Raw genomic sequence first — 6,379 nt, 5'->3', positions numbered from 1 at the left:
ATGGAATTCTGAGCCTTCAGTTTTTCCTTTTAAGATGTTGCTCAGCCTCTAGTTAGCCTCAACTGGTATCACCTCCTCAAGCAGCTGTGATGTTAAGCATCTGCCATCGATTGTTTTCAACAAATGCCTTTTTGGGATAGTGTTGTGCACAGAGAGCAAGCTCCGAAACAGGTGAAACAAAAACAAGCTCTGAGAATGGAGCTCTTTAACTCCCTAAAGGGAGATGCCATGCAGGTCAAATAGTGACACTTCTCAAAACCAAAGACACAAGGGAAAGATTAGTCCAAAGGACTAACGGACCACAACTACCACGGCCTCCACCTGACTGAGTCCAGTACAACTAGATGGTGCCCGGCTACCACCACTGACTGCTCTGACAGGGATCACAATACAGGGTTCCAGACAGAGCTGGAGAAAAATGTAGAACAATATTCTAACTCACAAAAAAAAAAGATCAGACTTACTGGCCTGACAGAGACTGGAGAAACCCTGGGAGTATGGCCCCCAGGCACTCTTTTAGATCAGTAATGAAGTCACTCCTGAGGTTTACCCTTCAGCCAAAGATTAGAAAGGCCCATAAAACAAAACGAGGCTAAAGGGGCACTCCAGCCCAGGAGCAAGGACTAGAAGGCAGGAGGGGACAGGAAAGCTGGTAATAGGGAACCCAAGGTCGAGAAGGGAGAGTGTTGACACGTCATGGGGTTGGCAGCCAATGTCATCAAACAATATGTGTACTAATTCTTTAATGAGAAGGTAGTTCTGTAAACTTTCATGTGAAGTATGATTATATATATATATATATATGTATATAGTGACACTTTTCTCCAAACCCATTTTCCTCCATTCCAGTGACTGCTAGGCTGCTGGATTTCACAGCCACTGTACTTGCAAAGCTGTTGATTTCAAGGCTACTGGGGAGCTGGGGAGAGGGGAGTGGAAATAGAGCAAGTTAAAACACCACGAACCTCTCTGTTCTTACTGAGATTCAGCCGATTTTCTTAAATAAATACTCCTTGGATTGTTGCACGTCCTTGGTTACTTTCCAGAGTTCTCAAAAAGTTGACTTTGACAATATTTGCTAATATTTTTGTTTCTTTTATGGAAGAGTGGATTTTTACAGATCCTTACTCCACGGTTATGGAAGTACTTTCCTCTACTGGAAGGTTTTTATAGAGGCTTTATATCAAATTCAGGAAAAGCACTTCTAATCTTAGTTAATTATTTTTTTCTTTTTATCAGGAATGTATAATTGACTTTTCACATATTCTATTTTTTTTTTTTATGGCTTCTATGGATATGGTCATATGATTTTTTTTTTCTTTGAATCTATTAATGAGACCAATTCCTTTCTTTCTTCATTTATTTATTTATTTGTTTTAAACAAACCATGTGTTGCTGAGATAAACTCCCACTTGGTGGTGTAATCTCTGTTGAAAGCAAGAAATTATTAAGGACCAGACTAGCCCTGCTGCTCCCTGAAGAGAGGGCAGTAACCTGGGGCTCAGGAGTTATGCCCCAGAGGTTATTTCACAGTGTCTCTTTCTAGGGGGAACAAAGGACACAGTTGAGGCCCTTTGACCTCTAGCCTTAGGAACTACTGCTCCCCCTGCTGGCAGCCCAGCCAGAGATGATATAAACAGATTCAGCCTCTAGACTCACCCACATACTTTTCCTCATCATGAAGATTAGTGGCCTCTACGTCCTCGCCCTGATCTTCTTCCTTTGCCTCTTCAAGGCTCAGGCTGGAATCCACCGGAAGAGTGCGTATGGAGTGTGGTGGGCATGTGTTTACTAGGGTAGGGAACGTTCCCTGGGAGGAATTCATGAGATAAAGTGGACACTTTCAGATGTCTGGATGAGCTGTATCGGTGCACTTGACTAACCCTGTGGTATTTTACTTCAGATAAACCGAAACCAAAACCTGGCTATTGCCCAGAGTTTGATCTTCGATGTGATTTCGTGTTTATTCCTATGTGCCGCCATGATAAACGTTGCAGAAAGGATAAGAAGTGTTGTTTCTACAACTGTGGATTCAAGTGTGTGGAACCATGGTGGACTCTGGATTGAGGTGAGGGGCCCCAAGCTCTGCAGTTCTTGGCTTTGTTCCACAAAAGTTCCCAAAAAGCCAGTTTGCTTACCAAAAAAAAAGTAGTTGAAAATAGACAAGGCCTTCGAATTAGTTGTGATCACAGCTATGAAACTGGGATGCGTCCAGGAAACTGTCTCAGGGACTGTAAAGCGAGAGGCCTAACAAGCAAGGCCTCTGACCCTCCTCCCAAAATTCACAATTGACGTCCTGTATGGACATGACTCTTCTCCTTTGTATATTTGGGGGAACAATTGGTCTATAAGCTCATTAAGTGTTTTTGAATTTTTATTAAGATTATTTTCAATTGCCATTTTTTTTAAGCCTGTAATAATTAAGGACATTCCTCTTCACATTTAATTTGTAAGTTAAGAGATTATGATATCATGTGTCTTTAGGATGTCTTACCTAGAATCCCTGATCCCTAGCCCCTAATTCCTTGGCAGAGCATCTCTGTGGTCTTGAGAGGACAGGGCTTATCAGGGATCAGGACCCACACAGATGATCCCGCACGGTGTGTGTACTTTCCAGTATCTCTGATTCTCTTTTTCCAGGTGGAAACCTCTTCTGCCCCAGGTCTGAGAAGGCACTGCTGCTGCAGGCTCTGATTTCATCTTGGAACCCTGGTGTACGCTTCTTCCACATTCACTCCACTTAAAGGGGTTAAATGCTTGGAAAACTTGTGCTATGAAAACCACACAACAAAGAAATAAAACACTGTGCATTTAAAAAGACACGAAAACCCAAAGTCTACTGGATCTCTCTCTCTTTTTTCCTTTTTTGATGATCCATTTAGATCTATAAGAGAAATGGGGTTACTGTTTCACATTTAGCGTTTACTAATACATGCACCTCTGTTTTACCAGTATGTTCCTCTCTGTCAAAGTCTCCTGACACTCAGATTCTCTATTGGTTAGATTCCAAGAAACGTTTAGAGCTACATTTTGCGTGTTTGGATACTGTGGAGGGCATATATATTATCCTGAAATGGAAGAGCAATTCTTTTTTGACTACAGTTTCTCTGGCACAGCCACTGGTGGTCTTTTCACTGATCTACCTAATGTTGTTGTTGTTAGGTGCTGTCAAGTCAGTTCTGACTCATAGCTACCCTATAGGACAGAGAAGAACTGCCCCATAGGGTTTCCAAGGAGTGGCTGGTGGATTTGAACTGCCGACCTGTTGGTTAGCAGCCAAACTCTTAACCACTACGACGCCATGGCTCTGATCTACCTAATAATGAGGGGTTAGTTAGACTTACATTGCCACACTTCGTCCTATGTTCCTCAGTCTCTCCCTCAAGGACCACACAGGGAACAGAGGTCTTGGGAAGTGGTCTTCAAAAAATTTATTTTTCTTTGACATATACATGTTAAACAAATGTTGAAAAACTACTTACCCCTTAGCATGTTTTAAGTTCATATCTAAGTTTTTCATTATAATTTAAATAATTGCAAGGGATATAATTTTCAACATGATAAATATTGTCATTTAAATGAAATGGGTGTCTCACACTTTTTAATGTTTCTAATGGAATATTTGACACTAATATCTATCAGTAACAAACACATGTTCTTTCTTTTCCTCATCTTCTTTTTCCCTTCTCTTCCTTTTCCTTCAGTTCTTGAATGATTCTATCCAAAATAGACGAGCAGGTTAGTTTGGGTCCTCTGAACAACAGATACAAAGACAGAATGAGATATTTAAGAGGATAAGGGGGAAAGTGCAAAAGGAGGCAGCGAGACCCATGGGAGCACTATGCAGGTCTGACCCCTCAAAGAAGCAAGGGAAGGAAGGAAGGCTGGGTAAGGGGAGCCTCAGACTCCAGTAAATACCAAGAAAGTTTGGCCAGGCTGTCAGAGGATCCTTCAGCCAGTGTCACCTGTCAGGAGACCAATGTTGCCCAGGAATGGGTCTGCCTTCAAGTCCATATACTCAGTTCTTCCCTGAAAGCAGCCTGTGCAAAGAATGGACTCTGTGCACGTGTGGTAGGAGATGAAGAGAAGAGCAGCTGGGGACATCTATCAATGACTCACCTCCAAGCAAGAAATCTGAGTGGTGCTATTCTGTGGTTACCACAGTCCATCCCCCTCCACCATACTGATTTACATCTTCAGTTATAGTGATACAGAATGGTGAATGGCGACGGGTTAAGTCCTTTTATCTCTGAGTTTGTTCAATCCCTCATCCATGGTAGATGCTCGCTGGTGGGTGTGAACATGTGGTACAAGACTCTTCACACTATGTGCTCACTGCCACATGTCTGTCCACTTACCCTACTCCAGCCGTTTTTGTTTCCAATATTCTAGTCTGAAAAGCTTCTAACCAGATGAATAGGACATTGGTCACTGCCCAGGAATCTGTGTTCTCATTTTTCATCACTTGTTCTTTCACACAAAGTGAATGGCCAAACACACTACTTACCAAAATATCCACTTGAGAACTTTCCTTCTCCACTGATTTTCAGGGCCAACCATGATGTGACTGTAAGACAGACCACATCCATTTTCAGCCTTCACCCACAACCCAAACCTAACCAAATTTTGTCTTTTTCCTCCTTCTTCAACTGACTGTATGAGACAATCCCCACCCCAGCATATGGCCACAGGTGCATATACTTACAAAGGGGTGCTGATGAAATTAAGGTAGGTAACACAGGCACCAGGGTTACCTGCTCATGTAACATTCATGCCCTCTGCTTCTCCTTGGGCTTGATCCCAATTGCACCAATTCCGTATTAAAAGGACTGCTGATATACCTCTTTGACTTGATGTCTTGATTAGTTTGACAGAACCCAACTCGTACGGGCACTTCCAGAAGCATGGTCACTCAATGTCCCATGGTCAAGCATTCGGTCTCTATCAGGACCCACTAACATGTCAGGGGCTATTTCTCAAAAGGTACATGATTCTCTGCTATAGATGGCAAGGCTTTGCTCCAGAATTCCTGAGGCTTGTGTTGCGATTCTCTGCCTGAAAATTTCCATAAATCATATTACATCTCTGCCCAGTGCAGACACCTCCACTACTGACAGACACCATGGGCTCTGCTGAGCTGTATGTCCTAGTCACAGGGCTGAGTGCACCACAGCTGGAACCTGATACATAGCGCTTTCTTGTGACAGGCTCCACTGAACCCTGGCAGCTAGGCTGAATAACACTTTACGATTAGGTAGACCGGATGCTCCAAACCCGCAACTAACACTCAAGGGAGCTAAACTGGACCACAGAGAGGACATCTTTTTATTATGATGGCTTTAACTTCAGGCCTTAAAAGCCGAGAACTTATCTATGTCTTACTACATTTCCAACTCGAACACTCAGAATCAAGTTTAGATCTTACTACTTCAGTGAGTGGAATGGCCACCAGCAGCAGTGCCAGAGAAAATGTAGCAAAAAAGGACTCTGACTCCCTCTCTGGATTATGTATACTTCCCTCATGGGATCCAAACACACAAACAGTGGCCCTGAAGGTCTCTTGAAGGCTGACCAATAGAGAATCTGAGTGTCAGGAGACTTTGAAAGAGAAGAATGTACTGGAAAAACAATGGTGAAAACAGTGTTAAAATTAAATGCGAAACAGTGACCCCATCCCTTTCACAGATCCCAAAGGATCACCAAAAAGAGAGCTATTCAGCACAGTTACAGATTTTCGTTCTCTGTATATGTAAAAAGTTTTATTTCTCTGTTGTATAGTGTTCACGTTACAGTTTTTTCAAGCATTTAACCCCATGAGGTGGAGTGAGTATAGAAGAAACAGATACCAGAGTTCCAAGACTAAGTCAGACCTGTATCACCAGTGACTTCCCCAGGCCTGGGGAGAGAGGAGAGAATCGGAGATGCTGGAGAGTACACACCATGCAGGGACCGATGTGTATCCCTGATGCTTGATGGGTACTGTCCTCCCAGGAGAGTGAAGATGCTCTGACAAGAGGATCAGGGATTCCTCATGAGTCATCCTAGAGACACAGGAAATCATAATCTCTTATCTCACAAAGTGAAAGTGAAGGAGGTTATGCTCAATTATTATGGGCTTTAAAAAATGCTAATTGACAATAATCAGATTAAAAATTCAAAAACACTAAATGAGCTGGGAAATCATTTTTCACAATGTCCTCATTACACAATGGAGAGGAGTCATGCACATGACAGGAAGTGAATTGTGACTTTTGCGGGGAGGGTCAGAGGCCCTGCCTTTAGGCCTCTCTCTTTATAATCCCTAAGACAAATTCCTGGGCACACCCCAACTTCAGAGCTCTGATCACAACGATTTTAAAGGCCCTGTTTATTCTCAATT

The 6,379-nt window shown here is 42.7% G+C and overlaps 1 long non-coding RNA gene across 1 annotated transcript; it reads left to right on the top strand.

Annotated features, from left to right (window-relative positions):
• Nucleotides 1-1,651: 1,651 nt before the first annotated feature.
• On the top strand, nucleotides 1,652-2,817 carry LOC126067413 (uncharacterized). Its single transcript, XR_007515396.1, has 3 exons — nucleotides 1,652-1,760; nucleotides 1,904-2,068; nucleotides 2,641-2,817. It is a non-coding gene; the product is annotated as an uncharacterized LOC126067413 (long non-coding RNA).
• The last annotated feature ends 3,562 nt before the right edge of the window (nucleotides 2,818-6,379 follow it).

The sequence above is a fragment of the Elephas maximus genome, chromosome 25 (genome assembly GCF_024166365.1).
Source record: "Elephas maximus indicus isolate mEleMax1 chromosome 25, mEleMax1 primary haplotype, whole genome shotgun sequence".
NCBI lineage: Eukaryota > Metazoa > Chordata > Mammalia > Proboscidea > Elephantidae > Elephas > Elephas maximus.
Note: the sequence above shows the minus strand (reverse complement) of the source record. Positions and strands in the feature narration are given on the sequence as shown.